This window comes from Sus scrofa, chromosome 1, assembly GCF_000003025.6.
Source record: "Sus scrofa isolate TJ Tabasco breed Duroc chromosome 1, Sscrofa11.1, whole genome shotgun sequence".
NCBI classification, from domain to species: domain Eukaryota; kingdom Metazoa; phylum Chordata; class Mammalia; order Artiodactyla; family Suidae; genus Sus; species Sus scrofa.
Genome location: NC_010443.5, coordinates 89,947,169 through 89,959,505, shown reverse-complemented (window position 1 = coordinate 89,959,505; position 12,337 = coordinate 89,947,169). Strand labels below are relative to the sequence as shown.

Genomic DNA, 12,337 nt, shown 5'->3' with positions numbered 1-12,337 from the left:
AAGTTCATGATTATCATTTTCTTGTTATTTTATTATTGGCCAAATTTGTTTTGCTTATGGATTATTGCTGAAGGGTAGGGTTGGATGGGGATACTCATTGATATATATTACTCAGGGCCCCGTGCATGGTTGGAGCATCATACACATCTATGGAATTAAGTTCTTCATTGGTTCTTCTGGCTTAAAGGGGCAGGCAGTGTGAGAAACCTAGGGTTTGTTTCAATTCTCCACCATTCTCAAGAACAAGCACAACAAGCTCTCAGTAACATTCCAGGGCATACACACTTATCTGGCGCTGTGTGGAAGATGAAGTCCCTTCATTATGTCTCAGATGAACCTCCCAGAAGGGCACCATATTTATTCAAATGACTAAGGAAGGGAGGCTGAAGAATCATTTTCCCTCTCAGTCATTTTGAATCTGCCAAAAGGAGGTGTTCTGGGTATGTTGATGTTAGGGCCTGAGTGTCCCAGGATATGGAGGGGGAACCCTAAGAGCAGGGGCTGTGGGAGATGACCCTGCAGCTGGGCTGAGGCCCAGGCTTCTGTGGAGGGTTTGCAGGACTTGCAGTAAGGGGTGGGCTGAAGGGCTTTGGGAGCATCTGAGGGAAGCCCCATGGGGTGGTTCTGGTGTGGAAGGAGGCAAAGTTTGAACCTCTGGAAAGGAATGAAAATTATCCAGTTGTCCAGCTGTACCAGGCTCCCTAATGGAAGCAGGGGTTAGCAGGAGGCACAGGGCTGCAGCAGTGGAACCCTAGGGGACCAGCCAGAGATGTGGAGGAGATGGGTTGGGGGAGACTGGGGAGAGTCTCCAGGATGGAGAATTCCTGAACCTGCCCCAGCTGGGAAGGGACACTCCTAACAGAGCCAATAGTACATACAAAAGGGACATATGGAAGTTAAGGACTTTTGTTTCTGAGAATGAACTTTTTTTTTTGCATTCTAGAATATGATAAAATATTGTAGGAAATTTCAGTTGGTGAAATGTAGAACCTAACAATTCATTTAAGAGGAGTTAGACTGAAGTGTGTTGTCACATTTTCTTTCTTTTTTTTTGGCCACGCCTGTAGCTTGCAAAAGTTCTGGGGCCAGGAATCAAACCCAAGCCACAGCAATGAAAATGCCAGATCCTTAACCCGTTGAGCCACCAGGGAACTCCCATCGTCATGTTTTCTAAGTAGATTAGACAGCTTCTGCATGGCCAAGAGGAGGGTTGTAGTTTTACTGTTTTTTCTAAAGAGGCAGCCAGTAGAGTTGAAGGAAGCACACAAGACTGCCTTTGAGTTCCAACCACAGCACTTGGTGATGGTGACCAGTAAAAGGTTAGCTACTTACACTTTTTTGAGACAGTTTCTCCAACTGTGTAATGGGGAAAATAATAACTTTGAGTTGTTATTTATTAAGATTAAAAATAGTGGAGTTCCCATCGTGGCTCAGTGGAAATGAATCTAACTAGTATCCATGAGGATGCAGGTTTGATCCCTGGCCTCACTCAGTGGGTTAAGGATCTGGCATTGCCGTGAACTGTGGTGTAGGTTGAAGACGTGGTTCCGATCCTGTGTTGCTGTGGCTGTGGTGTAGGCTGGCGGCTGCAGCTCTGATTTAACCCCTAACCCAGGAACCTCCATATGCCAAGGATGCAGCCCTAAAAAGACAAAAAATAAATAAAAACAGTGTCAATTAATAGTAGCTATTACTGTTTTTATTGTCACTGTTGTGATGAATGACATCTACCACCTTCTCAGAGCCGGTGACTAAATACGAGTCTTACAAATCATGCACTTTCTGGAGAAAATGAATTTGTTTATCCACATCCTGGCTGGAAACATCTTGGATGCCAGACTGTCATTAATTTCAATGTTTACCATTTACTAGCCTTGAGGCCTGCCTGTTTTTGAGGAGGATGTTTAGGAATTCAGGGACAGAAGCCATTGGCATAAGTTATATGTAGTTTTGCATTTTTAAAATCTTCAACCTGTACTGCTAACTGGCATAAAAGCCCTACATGCTTCTGAAGAATTTTCATAGCAGCCTAAATGAAAGACGACTCTAGTTGCCAGGGATGCTGGCAGAATACTGAGCAAGCCATGATGTATTCTGTGTTTCAGTTGATAAATCGCAGATAGTTCTAACATTGGTTTATACTTTTCAAATCACAGATTCATTTATTCAGGCCATTTCAAAAGGTGAAAGGCAGGCTGTACGCAGCACCAACTGCCTGTGGCTTTTCTCTCCACATCTGTGCCCCTTCAGATGCCACCTGGCCTAACCAACTGCTGACCCACCTTTAGAGGACACAGCCAGACATCCCGGTGCTGATCTGAGTGTGGAAAGAAGCTCACCTGGAAGTCTCAGGAGGATTTTTAAATCTTTCTTCTTCTCTTTACTCACAAAGCAGTCATGCAATAATATTCTCCCTCCCAGCCTTCTGTCACACAGCACTTTTCTACTCCAACATCAGACACAAGAAAAAGATGTGATTGGATTTTGTTTCAAATTTTGCACGTGGAACTAAGCAATTGTTCTGTCTCAGCATTGCATATAATAAATATGATAAAATTGGGGCCCAGAAAAGAAATGCCACATCCGCTGAGACTGACCTAAGAGTCCTTTCAGCTCCATTAAACTTTGCACAGGCTTCCTCCTATTTCCATGACCTGACCTCCCTTGTGGCATTCCCGTTGTGGTGCAGCAGAAATGAATCCGACTAATATCATGAGGATGTGGGTTTGATCCCTGGCCTCGCTCAGTGGGTTAAGGATCTGGTGTGGCTGTGAGCTGTGGTGTAGGTCGCAGACGTGGCTTGGATCCCACATTTCTGTGTCTGTGGTGTAGGCCTGAAACCGTGTACCAGACCCTAAATCTTTGTGTTTTGAAGTAAAAAGCCCTTCCTTTCGCCTCCCAGGCCTCCCCTCAGTCTCAAAAGGCTGACTCAAGAGTTAATGATTAGGAAATATTGTTACAACTAAAAACTAGTTGAAACAGTCCCTTACGTTGTGTCCTGACTTGGCACACTAACTTATTACCAATGTTTACTTTCTAGTTAGTGTTCTATTGCACATAGTGTCTGGTCTTTCACAAATGATCTCTTCCTTGATTAAGTGCTTTCTTTTACTAATGGTTACTTTATAGTTAGAGTTATATTGCACCTAGTGTTTTCTTTTGTAATTGGAACATCCCCTAACACCGCTTCCCTGTGAGCAATCTTTCCAGAGAGAAAGTCATGGAGCGATAACCTGAAGACGAGAAACCATCACTGGACTCACTGATGCTGGATTTGATGACTCAGGAATGATATACAGATGAAGAATAATATAGACACCTTAATCAATAACCTTGTCTTCTGAGCTAAACCTATAAAACCCCTCTTATACCCTCTCAGGACAGGACAGAGTTTTGAGGCGTTGGCCTGCTGTGTCCTCCTTTGCCTGGCAAAGCAGTAAAGCTGTTCTTTCTCTTCCTCAAAACTTTTTCTCTGAGACTTAATTGGTGCTGGTGTACAGAGGCAGCATTTTCAGCTAAAGGCCGGCAGCCGTAGCTCTGATTCGACCCTTAGACTGAGAACTTCCATTTGCCATAGGTGCAGCCCTGAAAAAAAAAAAATTGTAAATTCTTCCTCTGCCCCTTTGAGATGTAAACTCCTGGGTTTCTCCAAGAAATGTAATCAACAGGGAAGATAGTGCCCCCTATCAGCTGGTCTTGGTCATTATCCTGAATAACCTCCAGAGTAGGTTGGAGCTTTGCTCAATTGCTCAGAGCTGTAGAACAGGAGCTGGACAGGCATGGTGGATTTCTCATTTTTTTTTTCTTTTTTCTTTTTAGGGCTGCACCCATGGCATATGGAAGTTCCCAGGCTAAGGGTCGAATCAGAGCTACAGCTGCTGGCCTACACCACAGCTGCAGCAATGTAGGATCCGAGCAGTGTCTGCAAACTACACCACAGCTCACGGTAAAGCCGGATCCTTAACCCACTGATCGAGGCCAGGGATTGAACCTACATCCTCATAGATATTAATTAGATTCGTTTCTGCTTAGCCACGACAGGAACTCTGGCTTTCTCATTTTCTTTATCATCTCAGTCTCAAGAGAATGTATCTCTTGCTCTTGCTACTCCACTAGATGGTTTTTATGAAGGGTTCTAACCAGCTCTGAACTGTCAACCTCAGTGACCTTCACCTGTTTTTCACTCACCCAAATGCATCCTTCAGCTGTGGCCTAACCCAGGACCTCCAGGCACCTACTTCACAGGCTAGAGATCAATCTCCTAATATCCATTTATATAAAACTGCTTTTCCCCCAAATATTGCTGGAGTATTTTTATATCTTTAAGGTACTTGGATTAATGTTTGCCCTTAAACTTTAAAAAATGAATTAATGTACGTGCCTCTTTGGAACTGAAATTGAGCAGGGCCCTTTGAGGCTCCTGAGCATAAGCCTTTCTCTCCCATTTTAGGAAATGGGCCTCATTCAGCCTCTGTGACCTTCCCTGAGTTCCAAAGAGCAAGTTGTTGATAAGGGAAGGGAGAGGATGCAGAGAGCAGTCACCGACAAGAGTGAAGCCTTGGGCCAGGGTCCTGGTTCCCCCTTAAGGAATATACATAATATCTTTGAGCCTTTCTGCAGAACTAAAACCCCCAACAAATGGAAGAACTACTTGATGAATCATCCTTCATTCTCGGAAGAAGGAGGACCACCAGATCCAGGCCTGGGGCCACTAAACACCAACTTTGAAGAATAAAAGCTTGCATCCACCCTTATCTGTGGCCCTGTTCTCCATTCCCAGTACTATAAAATCTCCGCTAATTCTCTCTCAAAGGAGGGCACAATCTTTAGGGCATCATCCCTAAAAAAAAAAAGCTATATTTTTCTCCTTTGCCTCCTGCCTTCTGTCCTGTCTCCGTGTTTCTTTTTCTAGGGCTGCACTTGTGGCATATGGAAGTTCCCAGGCTAGAGGTTGAATTGGAGCTACAGCTGCCAGACTAGGAAAGAGCCTCAGCCACAGCAACGCAGGATCTGAGCCGCATCTGTGACCTACACCACAGCTCACAGCAACGCTGGATCCTTAACTCACTGAGTGAGGCCAGGGATCGAATCCACATCCTCATGGATCCTAGTCAGGTTCCTTCATCACTGAGCCATGAAGGGAACTCCCTGTCTCCGTGCTTCTATTCAGCACTGATGGACACAGGTGGAGTTTCAGCAACAGAACTATTTACATATTTTTTACTAGGTATTTTCTAAAATTTCAGTATCCTATGAATGATAAACTCTATGTTTTTATTTTATAATCTTCAGAATTCTTTAAGTACTTAGTTTGAGGACTTTTGAGATTTACAAAATTTTATTAAAATTTGAAAGATCATAAATCATGGAAAAAAAGGGAGGGAGAAAGAAGAGAACAATAGGATACCAAAGTGATGCAAATAGATTGAAATGGCTTTAATGAGCTGGTATAAACAGATACGGTAGGGGTTCCAGGAGAAAGAGAACCATGCCTGGCTTTCCTGACATAAGAAAAGCCATTTTTGGCTGAAGCCTTTTTGTGATCTAAGCCTGGCCACCTTGAACAGGTCTAAGTATTTAATAATCCTTTTTTTTTTTTTTTTTTTTTTTTGTCTTTTTGCCTTTTCTAGGGCCACTTCTGCAGCATATGGAGGTTCCCAGGCTAGGGGTCCAATTGGAGCTGTCCAGCCACTGGCCTATGCCAGAGCCACAGCAACATGGGATCCAAGCTGCATCTGCGACCTACACCACAGCTCTTGGCAACGCCGGATCCTTAACCCACTGAGCAACACCAGGGACCGAACCCTCAACCTCATGGTTCCCAGTCAGATTCATTAACCGCTGAGCCATGATGGGAACTCCTTAATAATCTCAAGGGAGCGAAAGAAGGCAGGAATAGACAACTTATCAGTCAAGAAAAATAACAGCAAAGATCACATCAGTTGTAAAGGCTCCCAGTTCTGTTTTAGTGGTAAAGGTTAGCCTGGAGATAACTGGAACATGAGGCAGGATGAGCTGGAACCACCAGATAAACTGGAACCTAAGGCAAGATGATGCTGACCTTCTCTGACCCTGGCGACTTCACCTAAAGCTTGGACTCAGGTCCCTTCATGAATATGCATGTACCCTTAGCTCAAAACTTGCCCAATTTGCTGTGGGGTAGGGGAACTGCCGCTCTGGTAAAGACCCCCTGTTGTTCTTCTTACTTGCTGAAAATAATAAAGCCTTCCTTTTCTCCATCTTTGGCTTGATTGTGTCTTTTGGCTTACCACCCACCAAGAGGGGAACCCATCTGGGGTAATATGGCCTCATTCTGGCTTCCTCTTCCTTCCAGGATGAGAGGCTTTACTCCATGTATCCAGAGTTGCTCTCACAGTGTAGTGAACATCCTGCCACACCCAGAAGTGTGTGCATTTTCCTCCTGCCCTTTCTGGAACAGTGTTAGGGCTTCTCTGACAGTCTTTTGTACACGCCTCTGTTTCTCTTTTTGGCACATGGCTCCCTGGGGGAGAGATGGGCCCCATCTATCTTTGGGTCCTGGTGCCTAGAAGAATGCCTGGCTCAGGGCAGACAGCCCAAAAATGCTTCCTGAAGGTATGAAGGAACCTACAGCATAACTGCAGCACCATCTAATGTCTAGCTTTCCTGTGACAGCAAAGAGAAGGACCCGAGAGATAAGAGGCTTGGAAAACTTTGGTGGAATAAGAAAAATCACAATATTTGGAAATAAGAAGAAAACCTGACTCATGACCTTCCACATCATCCTGGAACATTAACAAGCCACCTGGTAAACAGGGATCACTGTGGGCTGACCTGGATAGCTGCCTGCATTTTTATAGCCTGCCGGCTAGGAATGGTTTTTAGGTTTTCAAATGGTTATATAAGCACTAAGATAATATCCTCCATTTTACCTTTTGGCTCACAAAGCCTAAAATATCTGCTATCTGGCCTTGCTAGAGTTTCTGTTGTGGCTCAGTGGGTTAAGAACCTGACAGAGTGTCTGTGAGGATGTGGGTTCAACCCCTGATCTCGCTCAGTAGGTTAAGGCTCCAACGTTGCTGCAAGGTGCAGTGTAGGTTGTAGACTTGACTCGGATCTGGTGTTGCTGTGGCTGCAGTGTAGGCCAGCAGCTGCAACTCTGATTTGACCCCTGGCCTTGGAGCTTCCATATGCCACAGTTGCTGCCCTGAAAAGAAAAAAACACTTTTCTGACTCTTAGAAGGCAGCAGCTTTGACTTATTTACTATTGCTGATGGTGTTTTACATTCTCTAAAGTTAGCAGTTAACGTGTAGAAAATGGATAAGATACAGTGAATGTATTTTCTGTTTTGTATTTGGATTTCATCCTTTACTTTTGTCCTTGGTTATATAACATCCTTGTTTCCATAGCCTCTTTAAGCCAGATTTGTCATCTAACCATTTCCTGATTCAGAAGTTAAATAAAACTTTGACATATGCTCACTATCTATTTGTAGGACAGTATGCTTTTCATATTTGGGGGCTGGGGCAGGCAGGGGTGGTTGGGCTGGCAGCTCCTGGACTGGGGACCTTGGACATCAGGCGGGAGACCCTCGGGTTGTGTCCTCTTAGATATAAGTTGTTTCTCCCAAGAAGATGGTAAGAAAAGGGCAAAGGGGGAAGTTCCATCATGGCGAAGCAGAAAAGAATCCAACTAGGATCCAGGAGGTTGTGGATTCTGTTCCTGACCTCATCCAGTGGGTTAAGGATTTGGTGCTGCCAAGAGCTGTAGTATAGTTTGCAGACTCAGCTTGGATCCTGTGTTGCTATGGCTGTGGTGTAGGCCAGTGGCTGTAGTTCCGATTTGACCCCTAGCCTGGGAACTTCCACATGCTGCAGGTGCAGCCCTAAAAAGGAAAAAAAAAAAAAAAAAAAAAAGAAAAGGGCAAAGGGATGAGACATCTAGTAACCCAGTTTTGTTGTATTTGGCCCTCCTGGTTGGGAAACGGTTAAAATAATAGCACATCTTCACCATTTTCCAAGGAAAGATTCTTGGGGTTCTCTCCCATTGACACAGCTAGGTATTTATTTCTAGCATCTGCCTCTTTTCTCTTTCAAGAGTTCCCCTTTCCTGGGAGTTCCCGTCAGGGTGCAGTGGAAAGGAACCCGACAGGAACCCATGAGGTTGTGGGTTAGATCCCTCATCTTGCTCAATGGGTTAAGGATCCTGTGTTGCTGTGAGTGGCGATGTAAGTAGCAGACGGGGCTTGGATCTGTCGTTGCTATGGCTCTGGTGTAGGCTGGTCTAGCTCCGATTAGACCCCTAGCCTGGGAACCTTCATATGCCATGGGTGCGGCCCTAAAAAGGACAAAAGACAAAAAAAAAAAAAAAAAAAAAAAAAAAAGAGTTCCCCTTTCACGCTCTTTCAAGGAGAGTTTTCTTGGAGTTCCCGTCATGGCTCAGTGGTTAACGAATCCATCTAGGAACTATGAGGTTGTGGGTTTGATCCCTAGCCTTGCTCAGTGAGCTGTGGTATAGATTGCAGATGTGGCTTGAATCCCACATTACTGTGGCTCTGGTGTAGGCTGGCAGCTACAGCTCCGATTAGAGTCCTAGCCTGGGAACCTCCATATGCTGCAGGAGCGGCCCTAGAAAAGGCAAAAAGACAAAAACAAAATCAAAAAAAGAGAGTTTTCTTGAAAGGCTTCAGGCAAATACTTGCAAGATCAAACCTGAATCAGGGAGGTTTCTAGTACTGGCTAAAATGACCCTCCAGTGTTACCTGGGATCTTGACAATTGCGCCCCGATGCTGTGACCTCTCTTACTATGAGCTTTAGATGGGCACTGCCCAGCATCAGCTGAGCCTCAGGCATGAGAAAAGACCATGCCAACACAGAGCCAGGGGCCATGTAGATTGGAATTTGAGTCCTTGTGCTCTAGGAAGCTGAAGTAATTACTGTCACTGGGATCCAGGGACCTGAGAGGCAGAACGATTGATTGGTTGCCCTGGTTGGTTGTCCTAGCAGGACGTTTTAATTCGCTTGCCTGTCAATCACCATGACAGCTTACACTCAAATATACCACCAAGAGCAGAAATCTGGATCAGCCAGTCATGCTGCAAAACTAGGAGCAAAAGAGCTGTCATTTTGTAGATTAAAAAAAAATAGACAACTACTGAAAATCATCTGCATATGTTCCTTAATGTGTTTTAAAAATCTAGACACCCACTTCTCCTATAATCAAAATGCCAATTTTGTGCATACTTCCCCCAAACTAAAACTGGACAGGAGAACGGATGCTAAAACACCTCAGGGTATTGTAAATATTCAGATCAGCCTTTTACATTTCAAGGTCAAGAAGTTTGATAAGACGTGCAGATTCATAGAAGTAAGGCATGAATGAACTTTTGAGAAACAATGGTTGTGAGAGTTTGGGGTTTGGAGGCTGCCTCTGCCTGAGCTGGTGCAGGCTGTGGACAGTGTGGGAAGGAGGGTCGGGCATTTGTGACTCTGTGTCTGACAGGGTCCCCGACCCCTGCTCTCTCTTGAGTGGTCAATTCCCTTTCCTCAGCAGCCCACCCACCCTCCAGCAGCAGCTTGTGCTGCAGCCGCCAAGCCTTTGTGATTGGTGTCCTGCTTCTCTGGCTCTTGTGTTGACAAAGATTTTTTTCCTTGATCAGACTCCACTTGGGAGCCCCTGAAAGTTTCAGCTCAGGCTCAACTCTTCAAAATTCTGTTTGTCTTTTCATTGTCCAATTTTAGCATGTATGATGCCAAGTTGGTTTGGCTGGAATGGCCCATCTTCCATGTCTGATCATAAAGTTTCTAGGTCTCTGTCTTCTCCCAGGTGGTGTCTAATCACTCTGGCCTGCCTTCAGCAAGAATCCTTTTAGGTCAGTTTAGCCAGAATCCATTCTCATACTTGATGATCCTTCTTAGTAATTTTCTGTCCCCCAACCCACTCTTCTCCTTGGCTATAAATTCCCACTTGCACATGATCTGCTTAGAGCTGAGTTCAGTCTCTCTTCTCTGCAGCCTTTTCTGTGGTCCCCCTGCAATAAAGTCTTCCTTGGCATCTTTAACAAGTGTCACTGAATACTTATTTAATGGGGCTGCTTGTCTTTCTGGAGGCTGCAGCAGCTCAGCCCTAACAGCACCAACCACCGCAGGCCTTCTCACTGCCCAAGACCACCCAGGGGACTAGAATTCTCTACATTAATCTCTATTCCACATCTCTCACTACTGTTCAGGCCCCAGGATTCAGTGAAATGGGATTTAAAGGAAAACTCGGTGCTTTCTCCTTAGTGACCAAACTCACAGAAATTTGTAACTAAGTGTGGCATATCATGAAGTGCTCCTAAGAAGGTCTTTTTAAAGGAAGAGGCATAGCTTTGATCCCGCCATCATGTAAGGTCCTCTGGGCAGGGACCTTAACACCCAAAAATGTTAGAACTATGGTGGATGAACACTGGTTGTTTTGGATCACCCATGTAGAAGATCTTGTTAAAATACCATCTCATTTCTTTTCTTTCTTTCTTTCTTTCTTTTTGTCTTTTTGCCTTTTCTAGGGCCACTCCCTCAGCATATGGAGGTTCCCAACTAGGGGTCTAATTGGAGTTGTAGCCACAGGCCTACGCCAGAGCCACCACGAAGGATCCAAGCCGCGTCTTCAACCTACACCACAGCTCACGGCAACGTCAGATCCTTAACACACTGAGCAAGGCCAGGGATTGAACCCGAAAACTCATGGTTCCTACTCAGATTCATTAACCACCTCGCCACAATGGGAACTCCAACACCATCTCATTTCTATTGCTATTGGCTTAGAGGAGAAGCTACATAGCTGGCTGAACTGGTGACGAGAAACTGAAAATAATTTCATTTCCAACCTCCACACAAATACCTTATCCTGTTACTTTTCTTGTTCCTACTGGTAGCCTCCTCAGGCCACAAATTATGAAGTCAAGTTAATAATGATAATGCTACAATATTAATTACCATGTGTCAAGTGTTAGGCTAAGGGCTGTAAATATCTTTTTTTTTTTTTTTTTTTTTTTTTTTTTTTTGTCTTTTGTTGTTGTTGTTGTTGCTATCTCTTGGGCCGCTTCTGCGGCATATGGAGGTTCCCAGGCTAGGGGTTGAATCGGAGCTGTAGCCACCGGCCTACGCCAGAGCCACAGCAACGCGGGATCCAAGCCTCGTCTGCAACCTACACCACAGCTCACGGCAACGCCGGCTCGTTAACCCACTGAGCAAGGGCAGGGACCGAACCCTCGACCTCATGGTTCCTAGTCGGATTCGTTAACCACTGCGCCACGATGGGAACTCCAAATATCTTTTTTTAATCCTCACGACTATCACTATCTCCATTTCCCAGTTTGGAGACTGAGTGCTACTGTTACACAGGACTCAAGTCCCAGGACCGTGGCCCTTTGAGGTTATTGTTTTAGCCTGTGCTTCCTTCCAGCATCACCAGGATCCTTTACTCATCCCTGGCAAATGCACTATCAGCTTCCTGAATTCTTTCTAAGAGCCACCTGAGTTTTCCCCTGCCTCAGCTTTAGCTCCTTACTTTACCTTCTCTGATTGTCAGATGGGTCAACTCCTCCAAGGATGATGAAAGAGAGAGCTGGGCCCTTGCTTCTCTTAGGCTTTCTGAGTTCTCCCTATATATGTTCCTGTTTTCATTTCCAATTGACAAAAAAAATTGGTCTCCTGATTTTAACTGGCAGGGCCCTCCTGGTAGTTTCCTGGAGAAGAGGCAGTATCTTACTAGTGTTTCGAAGCTCTTTGATTTCTTGAAGGATCCAGAGGGCTTGCTCAGCCGCCCATGTTCAAAGGTAAGTGCTCATGGGCTCAGTGTCTTCAGGCTCTCTGTCTTCTTAATAATCTTGTTTACTAAAGTAGGAGTCAATTTTCTTAAAATTTCTCCAAGTTCTATTCTGTCTCCCAACAGAGCCTTATTTGTTTGCATTTTGCCCAAGGCCTTCCCCTCTGCTTTCTTGTTAGTATGCAGAAAGCCAGGGCGAATGTTAAGGATCCACTTCATTAATTCATAGCCAGTTAAGAAGCTTGGTTTTGAACCTGGCTCACATGTAGTCTTGGAGCCTTGCCCCTTGCACTCCATGGAATTGGGACAATTTCCAGAATTTTGAAGCTAAAGGTGGAAAGAGTTGGGCATAGCTGGTTACGTTGGTACATACGCTCTGCTTTATTACCAGAACAAATATTTACTTTTTATTATGTAGCTTTGGGCTAAGCCCTCATATCTTTAAATTTTTTCACATCTCACTCTGCTTTGTTGTAAACTGTCTACCTACATGGAAGCTCATCTGGGGTAAAAATATGGGAAGGGACATGTTTTCCTTTGGTGACACT

General features: G+C 44.7%; 1 protein-coding gene across 1 annotated transcript in view; it reads right to left on the bottom strand.

Moving 5' to 3' along the window:
• IMPG1 (interphotoreceptor matrix proteoglycan 1) overlaps positions 1 to 12,337 on the bottom strand; it is a 150,518-nt gene that overhangs the window by 27,025 nt on the left and 111,156 nt on the right. The gene's annotated exons all lie outside the window — the stretch shown is intronic.